At 43.1% G+C, this 15,758-nt stretch overlaps 1 protein-coding gene across 11 annotated transcripts in view; it reads left to right on the top strand.

The window, feature by feature from the left end:
- FGGY (FGGY carbohydrate kinase domain containing) overlaps positions 1-15,758 on the top strand; it is a 433,125-nt gene that overhangs the window by 385,342 nt on the left and 32,025 nt on the right. The gene's annotated exons all lie outside the window — the stretch shown is intronic.

The following is a 15,758-nucleotide window of genomic DNA, read 5'->3' as shown; positions in this document are numbered from 1 at the left end:
CTTACAGGGTTGCTGCAAATATTGATGAGATAAGGGGCATGTACACTCTTAACATGGTGCCAAACGCATACGACACTAAAAAATGTTAGCCATCGTTCCTAAGGAGTGCTTAAGGAGTGGTGATGATTCTTATTTCCATGTCTTCCACAAGAGCAGAAGTAAGATCTGGTCCCTAAGCAGGAATCTGGTTGGGATGTGTGAGAGAGTGGGGGGCGGAGGACATTTCCTTCCAGTTTTCCTATTTAAAGCCGGCCTCCCCATAGCCATTCCAGCCTTGAAAAGCTGCTGAGCTCCCTGTGCCGATCGTGCTCACACTCTCTCCTGGGTGGAGGCCCCCACCCCGTGCACCCCCACGTCAAGGCTTTGCAGTTCCAGGCAGCCGTAGTTTCTTGCTCCAAGATGTCTGTGCATAAGGACACTAGCATTTTCCACGGCCTCATGTCTTCTATCTTGACACGCATTTTCCTGTCCTCCCATCTCCTCCTCACCACCCTAAGGAAACCCAGAGATGCCTTTTTGGGAAGGTCTCGGCCATAGGCACTGTGTTGGGTGTCCAGAGGTTGCACTTAAACTCCCAGGTTGTCTAGAGCTTCTGCTGCTTTTGAAAAAAAAAAAAAAAAAGGGCCTTCACATCTCTGGAGTAGGGGCCAGATCTTGCAGCACTTACCGGGACAAATCCATTTCTTCCTGAATAATGGAGCTTCAAACCCTCATGACTGACTGATGGAAGCTTTGGCCAGGTCTGTGAGGAGTCTTTGCAACATTATTTCTCTTGATGTTCTTTTCTTATGGCTGCTGTCCTCTGAACAGGAGGCGGGGCCGAGGCTCTGCGGCTCCTTACCCCATGACCTTGAGTGAGCCTTTCAGATCTAAAGAAGCAGGCTGTGTGCAGGCGGCCCTCCATCCCAGTCCTCACTCTGCCTCCACCTAAATGGGCAGATGCCTAAGCCCAGAAGCCTAAGAGTTCTTGAGCTACTTCTGACAATTCTTGCTCCGTGACGCCCCCATCTGACCCATCAGCGAAGCCTCCTGAGCGCCTCCTGTATCTGTGTGCGTCCAGCAGCACGGCCCTGATTCCCCCCAGGACCCATGCACCTGGCCCCTGCCAGGCTGAATACACTTCTGGCTTCCCTGCGGCCCAGGGAAGAAGACTGCAAGCAAGGGCCGTGTGGGGACTGCCTGCCTCTCGGTTCTGTCTCGTTCACCCTTGCCTGCGCTCCGTCTGCCCCAGACAGGCTGGCCTTCTCATGCCTCAAATGTGTGATTTTTCCTTCGTCCATGTGGTCCTCTCCTCTGCTGGATGCATGTTTCCCCCATCCTTCACCCAGCTAAAGCCAACGTATCTTTGAACGTCAGCCAAGCCATAACACACAGGATGCGTACACACATACATACCATATCGTTCATACCTGCACGCCATACACAGCAAGAGGCAGTGGACCAGTCCCTGGGGGAGGAGGGAGCCCTCATCTCTTAGATTCAGCCAGCTCTCCGACAGAGAGAGGGAGGATCTGAGGAGACAGCTGTCTGAGGTGCAGGCTTTGCAGTTCCAGGCAGCCGTAGCTTCCCTTGCCACGCTGCTCGGCCTCATGCTTCTGAGCAAGGCGTCCAAAGGGGGGCTGTGGACAAGACCGCTTCTTCTTCTCTACTTGCTGCAACCTGACAGATCACTTCCTGATTACCTGGCAGAGATGAATTTGACTTCTGCAAACAAACTAGCAAAGCTTTTCTGCCCAAACTATCAAACACAGTCTCACCTGTCCGTCTGGCTGCATCCAAAACATTCGTGCCAAGAATTTTTTGTCCTTTTGGGCTTCACTCTCCCAACCACAGAGACTAGGCAGGAAGGGGGAGGGGGAGGAACGGGGTGGGGGAGGGAGAGAACGTCAGATTGACTTGAGGACATTTACAAAAAGTATTCCACTCGCCCTCCTCCACTCCCCATACACGTTTCTGGCCCCGCTGGGACTCTCTTCCACTCACCAGCCCTCCCATTTTTCCCCCACCCAGAGCTCTTCAGCTCATAAGAAAGATCTGCAGCCCGGGAGTCAGGAGTCCCAAATTCTAGTCCTGGCTTTGACACCAGCTGGTTTTGTGATCTTCTCTGAGTATCGTCAGTTTCCTCCTCTGAAGCATATTCAGCAGCTGGATTTCACCCCTGAATCTACTGGGCGCAGAGGTAACCAACATTTGTGAACACTTGCTTTATGCAAAACACCAGGCTAGGAATTAATGATTACTTATCTACTCGCAATCCCTATGAGGCAGATATATTATTCCCATTTCACAGAGAAGGAAGATAAGACTTAGGAAAATTAAGAAACCTGCCCAGGTCCACAGGTTGGTAGAAAGGAGGCAGCTTTCAAACCCTGATCTGCTCTTTCCATCACACTAATCTGAGTCCCAAGTATACTGCAGGAAAAGAAGTCATGGTGACATTTTACAAAACAAGAAATAGAATTCACCCTTTTCATTCATGCATTATGGAGAAGATGGGATGCCTTTGTTGCATTTTTCCCCCATACATACCTCTGCCTGGGAGCTAAGAAGAGGAAACGCACACATCGGGACTTCACGTACTCATCTGTAAGAGCCACAGACCCAGTACCAGAGGAAGATGAAGAAACAGGAGCGGGAATGCTGGGTGCTGTGAGGCTCTTAGGTGTCAAAGCAAACCCAACCCAAGCCTTTGGCTACATGATGAGCAAACTGAGTGCCAGAATGGTCATAGAACTTGTTTGAATTCACCCCATTGGAGAGCAGAGCCTAGCCCCCAGGTCTCCTGACTCTTTCTACAGGATCTCCCAAGTCAAATAGTCCTCCTCCATTCAAAAAGAAGAACCTTCAAGAACATTGATTTTGCACCCGTCTAAAAGCCACTCCAAGCTATGCTAAAGGTATCGGGCATTGCAAACGTGTTCTCACAGAAACGCCCAGCTGGACACACAAAGAAGCAGGTCTCCAAGGAACAGGGTAAGGATTGTCCGAAGGGATCTGTGCTGGTGAGATTACAAGAATCATAATATATGAATAAATGAACATATGGAAGAAATCAAGCAAAGCCCTCTCCTTCTTCCCATATGTAAACTCAGCCTTTGCCTCAAGTCATTAAGCAAACACAGATGCAGCCAGACCAGGCACCAGATGGCAAACGAGAGCTGGAAGAAAAGGTAAAGAGAGCTTTCGGTGTTTATTCAAAGATGGGAAAAAAGCCATGATCCAAAATGCCGTGGTTTCCACAGAATGGTCACCCAGGGTCACCAAGACCCAAACCAAGGCCCAAAAGTAACTAAAACAAAACAACACAGAACTAGAGTAATCGTGATTGGGAAGTTGTAGGAAAACCACCACTGTCTTCTGTCCATGGAATACAGTGTCAGAAGAAAGGGATAATTCAGGGAAATGAAAGAAAGGGTTAAATAAAGTAGAAGGACCAGAGAGGAACCGGAAAGTGGGAAGAATGGGCTTTTGCTGAGTACTTGCATGTGCCAGTAGCTTTGCACCCTTGGTCTCATTTAATCTTTACAACTACCCATTTAGGTATTGGCCAAGTTTTACAAAGAAGGAGATTTCATAAATGGGCCAAAAGAGATTAGGTTCCAAGGTCACATCACAGGAATTCCAACCTAGCTACTTCCAGTGCTGTATGTGTACTGTTCCCAGCTTTGCAATCAGAGAACTCTGATTTCTAATCTTATATCCTGCTGTCAGATCATGTAATATTTAACACAGAAAATATGGTCCTTGAAAGACTCCATTTACCCTGTAATCACTGAGCATTTGCCACATGCCACGCCCCTGGGGATACGCTTGGGTTATAGTTGTGTACCAGACACACAGGGGGAGTCATATGGCGCTCTCTCGCCCCTTCTGCCCATCCCACTAGGTGTAAGGAAGAAAGTGACCTCATCAGCTACTGCCTAGAGGGGAGACCAGAGGAGATGCAGACTGGGGAAGAGAGCATGCCTGAGAGCTTGACTTCACTTCTATTTCACAAAAGACACCCTTGCACATTCCTCACCCCCCTCTTAGCTTGTACATTGGGGATGAGCATCTGTAATGACAATCCAAAAGGCATCCTAACTTTTCAGTGTGCATGAGTTTATGTATCCAGGATAGGAAAATTCCAAAAATGCTTCAGTTTCAATGAAAAGTTTAAAGGAACGTGAAAATGTGCCCCCTCTCCCCAGACCAGTCAGAGCACTCCGTAGCTTGCAGGTGGACCGGCAGGGCAGAAGCTGCTTGCAAGCTAGGCAGACCAATCTCCCAACTTCGCTAACTAACCTTGTTTCCTAGGCAAGCCACACAACTGCTTTCGTTCCAGTTGCCTTGTCTCTAAAACAGAGTTAATGTGTACTTTGAAAGGCTGTTGTCAGACTTTTTTACTTTCCTCTTACTCCTCTCTTCCCACCTGGCCAGTCTCTTTACAGCCATTTCATTTTTTTCATTTTTTCCCATTTTCTTCTTTTACCAAATCCCAATCCAGATGAATCCAGATTTCTACCTTATGCGTGCCTAAAGGCCCCTGACCACTATAAGGAAATACTATACCACAATAAGGCAGGCTTCTAACATTATGTAGTAATGATCCCCAGATAGCCTCCCTCATCCTCTAGGCTCTAGGTGGGTTTGGCCACTGGGCACCAGAAGGAGCCTGGAGGATAATGAAGCTGTTTGTTTCCCCAGCTCCGTCCTTGCTGAATTGCCACAATTTAGCTGATCCACGTACCATGTATCTAGACCATAGGCCACAATTCTGGCATGTGGTCCTCTCCCTCTTCCCATCTTCTCTCGGGTGGTAGGAATCACTCCCTCCCCTTGCTTCTTCAGGCCAGGAGGCGGTAATTGTTCCCCACTGTTGCTAGTCTTCTCCTAAACCTTCTTTTCAACAAACCCTTTATTAAGCTGTACATCCGCTACCCAGTGTGAGTGTCCATCTGTTTTCTCACAGGAACTAGACTAATGTGTCAGATTAATTTCTCATTTTCTGCAGTGATCATATCAAACCTCCCCAATTCCCAGCCCCATCTTTCCTCTCACATTCAGACATATGACCTCCTATTTATTCTCAACCACCAACTACCTCAAAAAGAAAATAATAGCCATTAGAAGGACATCTGCCGTCAAACCTACATTTCTCGTATCCAGTGGAATGCTGGAGCTGGCTCACCCTTGCTCCCAAGAGCCAACTGTGGGCATCTCTGCCCAGCTCCACGTTCAGTGACATCACATTAGCAGCTTGAAATTAGCCATAGTGGAAGTCTTTACACCACAGAAATTGGCAAACACTACAAATCAGGGCCTTTTGTGTTTTGATAGAGCCAGTTGTTGAGCATTTATCAGCACACCACTGCTTCCACCCAGATGCTGCCTTTTTCTCCTTTACATTTGTTACGGTGGAGAGATCGATGCCCAACCTATCATCAGAGGCTCCTCCATCTCCCACTGCCTCTGATAGTCCATTCGATCCCTTTCCCTGCATATTTAGCCTCTCCTTCCATACTGACCCCTTCTCTCATCAGCATTTCAACCTGCTCTAGACTTGTGCTGTCCCATACAGTAGCCACTCATCAGATATAGTTACTGAGCACTTGAAATGTGGCAGGTCCAAATTGAAATGTGTAAAAGACACACCAGATTTCAAAGATTTAGCATGAGTACAAGAACGCAGACTATCTTATTAATAATAGGTTAAATGAAAGATTTTAAAATTAAATTCACCAATTTCTTTTCACTTTTTTAAATGGCCTCTAGGAAATTTAAACTTACTTATGTAACTCACCTTATTACTGTTGGGCAGTGCTGCCATAAACTCCCATCTTAAAATAAAATCCCCTCTTCGACCTCTCAGCCCCTCCAGTTACTGCCTCTTACAGGCAAAAATGTTGGAAAAAGCGGCCAGCCTCACTGTCATGAGTTTCGTAGCACCATCTCCCTCCTCCTTAGCCAAGGATGATCTAGCTTCCACTTCCACAAATCCACTAAAATAATGCTAGTCTAAGTCACTAATGCTAACCTAGGCCATTGCACAACGCAAAGGGCTTTCCAGGCCTTACCCTGCTTTACCCTTAGCAGTATTTTGCAATATGGAGCACTCCCTTCATTGAAACACGTTTTTTTTTTTATTTATTTTATGGAAGTATAGTTGGTGTACAACGTTGTGTTAATTTCTAGTGTACAGCAAAGTGATTCAGTTGTACATATATATACATTCTTTTTCATATTCTTGTCCATTATGGTTTATTACAGGATATTGAATATAGTTCTCTGTGCTGTACAGTAGGACCTTGGTGTTGAACCATTCTCTATATAATAGTTTGCATTTGCAAACTTCCAATCCATCCCTCCCCTACCCTGCCTCCCGCCTTGGCAACCACAATTGTTCTCTACATCTGTGAGTCTGTTTCTGTTTCGTAGATAAGTTCATTTGGAAACACTTTTCCACTGACAACATACTTTGTTGATTTTCCTCCCGCTGCTCTGAATGCTGCTTTCCACATTCCTTTGCCAGCTGTCCTCTCTCCTCTACCTAGCATTCTCCGTTGGTCTTCTACCGGGTTTTGTCCATCTCATCCACTTCTAAGGATTCATTTTCTGTTTATATGGCAGCAGCTCTACAGCTGTGCACATGACATCTCCACCTAAAAAGTCTCACGGGCATCTCAATTTAAACGTGTTCAAATCTGAACTCAGCATCTCCACCTTTGCCTGCAAAACTGGCGTTAGCTTAGGACAGGGCACTATTGGCAAGGGCACCACATCTACTTAATCGCGCCTGCCAGAACCTCAAGGACATGCTGAACCCAGCCTCTCTTTTCCCTCCACTTTGGTCTCTCCTGGTCTCTTTCTAAACTATACCTCGTGTCTCTTGAATTCTTCCACTTTGCTTTAATTCCACAGTCACCATGCTAGTCCAAGCCACCATCAGCTCTTGCCCAGACTGCTCCAAGGGCCTCTTGAATGGCCTCCACCTTTACCACTCTCTAACCCGTCTCTACACATCAGCCAAGGTGATCTTTCACCAACTTGGAATAGGATGGCTTTGGCTTAAACTCTCCAATGGCTTCCCCTTGACTTTGGCATAATGTTGGAAACCCTTAACGTAATATTAAAATGCCACCCAAAATCTATTCCTGCCTTCATTTGTAGCTTTGTCTGTTATCACTTTTTCCCTCTGTTCTATCTACTCCGGCCATCTTGGACTTCTTTTTGTCTTTTGAATGTGCCACATTATCTTGACTTGGGGCCTTTAAATGTGTATTTCCTTTAGCCTGGCACCCTCTTCATCACCTTCTTTACCTGTCCAACTCCTCTTTAGCCTTCAGATAGTTCCCTAAGCCCTCAGACTAGTTTTGTCTCCCTCTGGCACTCTCTTATAGCACCTGTGTTTTTCTAATAGACTCTGAACTCCATAAGGTCAAGGATCAGAGCTGTCTGGTTCACTGACATATCCACAGTGCCTAGCACAACACATGGCACACGATAGGTACTCAATAACTAGTTGAACAATTAAACATTATCTGATTCAAGCTTCCCATTTTAGAGACGAGGAAACTAGCATCTAGAGAAAGGAAGCAACTCATTCAAAATTGCAGAGCCTAGACTCAGATTTGTACAGGACCAGAGCCTCCTGATTTCCAGATCAGTTTTCTTTCCAGTACATCATGTGCCTTGTCAATACTTAGCAACCAGAGGGAAGCAGACTGAATTCCCTGTGTCTTGTGAAAGCTAGAGCAAGCTCATCTTCATAAACACAGCTGACATAGGTGTTGTTTTCTTTGTTTGTTTTGTGTAAAAGGCCTAGAAGTCCAACCCAGAAATAAACTCCACATTTCTAAACCTACAAGCTCCTACAACGTCTATTCCCTACAGCCCCTGTTCTGCTCATTTTTCATCTTTCTTCCCCCCATTAACCAGAAGCATCAGCTGGCATCCCATGTTGAATGGTTCCTTCATTCCATGCTCCTTGTCACTCCCCTGCCCAGGCAGCATATTACATGTAGCAGATTAGGAAGTGCTGTCTTTAAATAGCAGCACTTGAGAAAACATTACAAGATCCTGTGTAATCCTGGGGTGCAGATGGGTGTAATAATTATAAAAATAACAAATTTTTAAGCTATTACTTGTGCTAAATTAGATGGTTTACATGCCTTTTCTCTTATCTTTCTAACTCTATGAGTAATTATTTCTGTTTTACAGATGAGTAAACTGAGGCATAAAGAGCTTATTAAATTGCCTAAGCCATTCAGTTAGAAGAGCCAAGGTTCTGATCTAGGCAATCCAGAGCCCATGATCTTAACCATGTGACATCTGACAATAAAAAACAGGTTGACCTGACAGTTAGGAAATACTAAAAAGTACAACTGAGGGAGATCCCAAAGTTGCTTTATACAGATATCCTACCCCTGATTTATTCATTCATTCATTCAATCATTCATTAATTCATTGATCCATCTACTCATTCGTTCTTTCATTCTCTCAACACTGTTTATTGAAAAGTCACATTATATCAATTGCTGGGAATACTGATTAAAATTAATGACCTCTATCCTCTGAGCTCTCACCGTCTAGTGAAAGAGGCATATAAGTAAACAGACATTTATCCTACTGTGTGGTAAGTGCTAAGATAGAGGGAAACCAGGGAGCTTTGGGAACACAAAAAAAGATTAGAAACCAACTTAAAAGGACACTGCGATGATTTATCCTGGACTTGCCTTCCATGCTGTCCCCTCACTCTGTCTGACCTCTGCTCCCTCCTTCCTTCCCAGTTTCCCTCCAGCCTTTCTCATGCTTTTGGTGCTTTGGTGCCATCTTTGGCCTCCCCAACTCCTGGTTTCAGACTCAACCTCTCTGCTTGTCTTTTTCCTCCTGCTGTTGGTTCGAAATGCATTCTGGCTTAGCCAAAGGCTCTTCTGCACCATAAACCAGTCTGAGGGTGGCCGCAAAGACTAGACCAGTGTGTGCACGCCCTACTTCTAATGCGGCTCTAGTCTAGGAGAATTGGAGATCCAAAACAGGGAGTTTAAGGGGTATGGAGGGCAGGATAGATGTGTCTTAGATAATTTGTTTATTTATCAGCCTAAACACAGAGAAATTGATTAGTGACTACCCAACATCCCTTGAAGCTCAGTCATTATGTCCTGCATGTCCCACACCACTTTTTCATTACCCTGTAATATATTGGTCTCTGTGCAGTAGTGGAATCTTCGGTTTTGCATCAGAGTAAAATAAAATAAACCCATCACACTTAGAACATAAGGAAATGTTAATACCATCGCATTTTGATTCTTTGCTGCCAATTATGGTTCCCGATCTGTTGGCCAAAGAATCTTCCCAATACAAAATTCATGTTGAAGCAGGAAGTGTAAGTTTCCAAGGTGTTCAGACCCTGAGAGCTTTCAAGATGTTGTGTTTTCTCGAGTTGCAATCTCCTGTTGGCCCACTCCATCCTAAACAAAGTTTCTCCCCTGCAGTCATAAATGAAGCATATCCTGGCTAAAGAATTTTGTGGATTAGAGGCACCAATTGAATTTGGCAACTAAAAGAGAATTAGTGGTGATTCCTATTGATCGATGTGTTTGATTTAATAGATGAGGGACTCACCCCTATATATGGAAGAAATCAGAGTCAGAAGAGGTATATGGATTGAAAGAAAAAGAAGGGATTGAGATTCTGGAAATAACCATGAGGTGGAGGGGGACATTTGATAGGAATGATGGGACAAGCGAGAGAATTGGATTAATGGGCAATTGAAGTCAGAAAGTGGCAATTAGAATATTGGAAACACTCTGAAAACACAAGACTCAAGTATTGGATGGGTCTTGTAAACAGATGCCGAAGTCTTACATGATGATGACAAACCTCCAGATGGATGGGGAGACTCAGATCTAAGCCTTAGCCTCATTTAACAGCAACAAGAGGCTGATGATGACAGCACTGAGATGCAGGGGAGCTGAGGATGATTATATCTCTATCATTAGGTGGCATAAACTTCAGAGTGAGTTTTTTTGCTTGCTGATGGAGGAGTAATCATCTGGAAATGATAATAAGGAGGTATGAGAATATTGACACCCACCACCTTCCCCAGCCCACCTACCCCACCAACCTGAAACATATACCCAAGTAATACATGTTAATTCTTACTTTTAATGAAGTTTCTGGGAAAATAAGCTTTGTTTCAGTTGATGGGTAAATAGTAGTAGTAGTAGTAGTAGTAGTAGTAACAACAACTATAGTTTTAATCATTTATTCCATAACAATAGACCTATAAAATAGGTATTAAGATTCCCATTTTGGGGGCTTCCCTGGTGGCGCAGTGGTTGAGAGTCCGCCTGCCGATGCAGGGGACACGGGTTCGTGCCCCGGTCCGGGAAGATCCCACGTGCCGCGGAGCGGCTGGGGCTGTGAGCCATGGCCGCTGAGCCTGCGCGTCCGGAGCCTGTGCTCCGCAACAGGAGAGGCCACAACAGTGAGTGGGCTGCGTACCGCAAAAAAAAAAAAAAGATTCCCATTTTTAAAATTGAGACTCAGAGTGTTAAGTGGCAGAGCTAGGATTTGAATTATGGTCTCTATATCACCAAAGCCTTTGTCCCACAGTGAATGGTTAAGAATAGAATTCCAAAACTGTGTGTCTCCTCATCTTTCAACTGGGTATATGAAGTAGGTAAAGTGTTCAGTACGATACTGGGCCGTAGTAAGTACTCAATAAATGTTAGCTGCCATTATTATTTTTGTTGTTGAGTTATTGTTATTAGTATTACTTTTATAGCTCACTGCATTACCTTATATTCTCAGCCAGAAATATTAGTAGGACCATTTCTTTTTCAGTCAATAACAGATTATTAGATGGGTGATAGCTTGCAGTTTTGAAGTCTGTAATCTAATGCTTTTAGTAAGAAGCTTGATATTTTGGCTTTGAGAAAACCCATAGGAGCCAAGTCAAACTCATGTAAGTAAGATGAATAGTCGTTCAACTGTTCATTTTAGGACCCAGCCCCTTAGTGGTCAGGCCATGTATTAGGACCACACTTCAAAATATCACAGTGGTAGGTAGCCTTACCTATTGTGGAACCTCTCCCCTCTGCCGTGCTCGCATGACTGAGTTGGAAGGAAGCTGTACCTTGCTGGGGAAACACAGTGGGTATATTCCCTCTTAGAGTGAACCTAGTTTAACAAAACAAAACAAAAACCTAATAAAATGTACCATTGGGGGTAACTGGTTCATTTGTCAACTGAGAGTTAATCAAAAAAAGACATGTACATGGAACCAACAGATTGCAGAGCTGGCAAAGACTTCAGAAATAATCTAATCCAACCCCTTTATTTTGCTGATAAGGAAAGTGAGTCCCAGGAAGGGGAAGGGTCCTACGCAAGGTCATACAGCTGGCAGTAATTTTGTTTGCTTCAAAAATTAATATGAACAATCTTTCCATACATCACTGAATCCATCTTCCTGCCTTTGTAAGCACAATGTCATGACTATAATTGAATTTATCTTTGATGGTGGAGAAAGCAAGCTTTCAGGGTTTTACAGGGCCCTAAAGTCATCAGAGCAAGATAAATTGTCATGAACTGACGCTGAAGATCTGCCTATTGGCTGTGAGCTCCTCAAGGATTAGGCCTGGTCTCATTCATGAGTTAAAGCAAGTTTCAAATCCTAGCTAAGCCATTTACTAGCTTAGGAAAGTCACTTAACCTCTCTGAGCCTCTGTTTCCTCATTATAAATTTACATAATAAGACCTTCGTTACAGAATGTTTGTTAGCATCAAATGAGGCAAGATATAGGTTCACAGTGCCTCACCAAAATAGACATTTAATAAGTGTACACTTTCAACTAACCTTTAGCTAATGTCCTGCTAAAAGCTACGGACACATCAATGAATAAGAAAGCCAAGGACCCTGATTTCACAGAGCTTAGGTTCATGAGGGAGGAGTAGAGGTGAGAGCCAAAGGAAGAAGTAGACAGTAACCAAGGATGCAGATAAATTAATATAATTTCAGGCCATGCTAAGTGCTATGAAGGGTTATGAAGACAAGAAGATAGGATCATGTGGTAGAGGGTGTTCAGGAGAAGTAGAATGTTTCAGCTAAGAATGGCCCAAGTCAGTCTCTTTGAGATTATATTTGAAAAGGACCTAAGTCATATGAAAAAGCCAGACAGTCTAAGGTTCAGAAGCACACTCCTGAAAGAGGCAGGAAGGCCCCCCAGCAGAGGCAAACTTGCCACGTTCAGTCAACAGCACCATAGCCATTGCGTTTGCAGCACAGCCAGCACAGTGAGCAAGACCTGAGGTTGGAGACATCCACCCAAGTTCGACCTTGCAGTTCTAGGCCATCTTATGAAATTTGAATTTCCTTCAAAAAGCTTCCATTGCAGCTTTCACTCCCACTTGGTGTCTGCAGAGTTGGAGAATTGATTGGTGTGAGGAACCCACATATTTGGTGTCAGAAATATTGTGGGTAAAAATAGCTCAGAGAAACAAAATCTAATTTACTTCATTCGATGATCCATCCGACAATTTTTTTTTTTTTTTTTTTTGGCTGTGCCATGCGGCAGGTGGGATCTTAGTTCCCCAACCAGGGATCGAACCCATGCTCCCTGCATCGGGAGTGCAAAGTCTTAACCACTGGACCACCAGGGAAGTCCCATCCAACAAATACTTATAGATCACCTATTCCAGCCAGGCACAGTTCTTAGTGCAATGAATGAATCAAATAAAAACCCCTGGCCACATGGAGCTTGCATGCTAATGGAATAATAAATATGTAAAGTTTCTGGAGCATTTACTAGGTGCTGCACTATTCTAAGTGCTTTGCCTGAAATAACTCACGTGGTCCTCAAAACAGTCCTACTAGAGGCATACTGTTCTCATCCACAGTTTTAGATGAGGAAACAGGCATAAAGAAGTTAAGTCATTTGTCCATGATAATGCAGCAAGTGGTAAAGCCTGACTTCAAACTGTGGCAGTTGGTGATAGTCGGAGTGTCGTTCTGAAAAATCACTCTGACTGGTCCTCACTGTTGTTAGGGTGCCAGTTAGGATGTTGGTCAGAGATTGGGATACTTGAATTTTTAACAAAGCTGTGAGTAGACACTATTATTTCCACTTTATAGATGGGAACACTGAGGCTTAGCTCACACATCTGGTCAGTCGCAGGGCCCAGATATGATCCCAAGCCTATTTATCTCTACAACCTAACACCTTTCCACTAGCATCTCCATTTCCTGCAAAATTGGAGAGTGCCACACCCCTACCCCTCCTTTATGATCAAGAGACTAACCCAAGGTGTATTTTAGAGTGAATATTGGAGAAATAAGCATTTGAAAATTTTTATTTCCATTTTGTAGGCATTCTACAATGGAAAATAAAATATAAATATACCAACACATACTTATAACAAACACAGTGTTTTTTCTTTTACATTCTTTTACATTGAGATACAGTGTACATAAAGTGAAATTCACAGATCTTAAGTGTACAGTTTGATGAAGTTTGATAAATGTGTACGTGTACACCCGTGTAATCAACACCCTAATAAATAAGATATATGTATGTGTGTGGATGTGGGTGCGTAGGTAGGTACGTAGATTGATACCATGTATTTAAAATTATAAATGAGGTGTGAGTCTTCACGTCATGATTAGTGATGAAGACCTACCCCACTCTTTCCTTTCTCTAACTACTTCCTGCTTCTCAATTGACATTGTTGTCATGGAGGTTACACAGAATACCAGGTGCAGGTCAAACGATGACTGTGTCAAAAGGAAAACAGAACAAAACAAAACAAATAGCAGAACAACTAGCCATTTCTTAATGCTGTTGGAGGAGAATCACATTGCTATACTTTGTTTTTCTACGGAGGGATCATGTGCCTCCGCCCACACATCAACATGTGAACTTGTTGTTCCAGTAAAATGAGTCAGAGCCCCTCAAGAAGTCAGATTCATGTATTTCAGAACTATGTGTCAGCATCTCTGAAAAAAGGTACAGTGTACTGTATTGGTGTGTCTTGCACACGCACACACACTCATTCTCACCCAAGGAGATGGCGCAGCTAATAAGCAGCAGAAGTATGATTTGAATGCAAGTCCAGGGAACGCAAGCATCAGGCTTTTTGCATTGCAGAGAGGACAGGAGTGTTGGGTCTGAGTGTAGGGTTAAGCAAAGTCCTGGAGTCGGAATTCTGCCTTTACTGCATATTCGCTTTCTGACCTTGGGCAAATTCCTCCTACTCTGTTCACTTCTTGGTTGATAAAGAGGGGATAGATGATGATATCTGTGTCATGAAGTCGTTTTGAGAATTTAAAGGGTCATGTATATAAAGCAGTTCGTACAGTGCACAGCACAGAGTGAGCACCTGCAAAATGTTGGCTAAACCAGTAACCTAGCAATGGCCATGGAAGTTGGTTGCTGGGCCAATGGATGCCTTGTTTTTTGGATCATGTACTCCATCAGTTAAAAAAATTTTGAGCTTACACGCTAAATACATGCAAACTTATTTACGATAAAGCATATACATATACTGTGCTTGTAGATTATTTACACTATAAAACAGCTGAAATAAAATGTTATTTTATAGTGAGGTCATCATACTAACATTATGCAGTATCTAAAGGTACACTGTTTATGGTCAGGTGAGTTTTTAATGATTTTTTAAAATGATTATTGATGATTTCTAAACGATTTTGAATATGTCTCTGTATTTATATCTCAAACAGTATTCTTTGTTTTTCTTCTTTTTAATTGACATATAGTTGCTTTATATATTGTATTAGTTTCAAGTGCACAGCATAGAGATTCAGTATTTTTACAGATTATACTCCATTAAAAGTTATTACAAGATAATGGCTGTGCTTCCCTGTGCTGTACAATACATGCTTGTTGCTTATCTATTTTATATATAGTAGTTTATTTCTCTTAATCACCTACCCCCATCTTGCCCATCCTCCCTTCCCTCTCCCCACTGGTACTCACTAGTTTGTTCTCTATATGTGTGAGTCTGTCTCTGTTTTACATATACATTCATTTGTATTATTTTTTAGATTCCACATATAAGTGATATCATAGAGTATTTGTCTTTCTCTATCTGACTTATTTCACTAAGCATAATATTCTCTAGGTCCATCTACATTGCTGCAAATGGCACAATTGCATTCTTTTTTATGGCTGAGTAATATTCCAGTGTGTGTGTGTGTATGTGTGTGTGTGTGTGTGTGTGTGTGTGTGTGTGTGTATAAAACATCTTCTTTATCCATTCATCTGATGATGGACAACAAACAGTATTCTTGATAATTTTGATTTTTTTTCCCAATTCTTGTCTTATCTGACTAGATCTTTATTGTTTTTACCTTATAATGTGAAGAGCTAGCACCAAATTAGTAAAAGTATCATCATTTTTTTGTTTCCTTGAATCTGAATTATCACCATTGCCTTTAAATCCATTGGTTGAATCTTTCTCAGCTGCTTGCCCATTTTGTGAGGGTTTATTTAAATAAAATTAGATAATACCTAGAAACCTACCAACCTGGCACATGTAAATGATGATATGTAGCAAAGCCCTGGAAGCTGGGGACATAGAATAGAGTGTCATGCTGTCATCCCTGGTGTTGGAGAGCTCTCACCCTTCCCTTAGGACACCTCACACATCTTACTCACTCATGACTGTCTGATGTGTGGACCAACTGATGGATCTGGTGACAATCTGCATATTAAGCTTGAATTAATTTCGTTAGACTAAAAGTCATATAAATGGCACTT

The sequence above is a fragment of the Tursiops truncatus genome, chromosome 1 (genome assembly GCF_011762595.2).
Source record: "Tursiops truncatus isolate mTurTru1 chromosome 1, mTurTru1.mat.Y, whole genome shotgun sequence".
Taxonomy (NCBI): domain Eukaryota; kingdom Metazoa; phylum Chordata; class Mammalia; order Artiodactyla; family Delphinidae; genus Tursiops; species Tursiops truncatus.
Note: the sequence above shows the minus strand (reverse complement) of the source record. Positions and strands in the feature narration are given on the sequence as shown.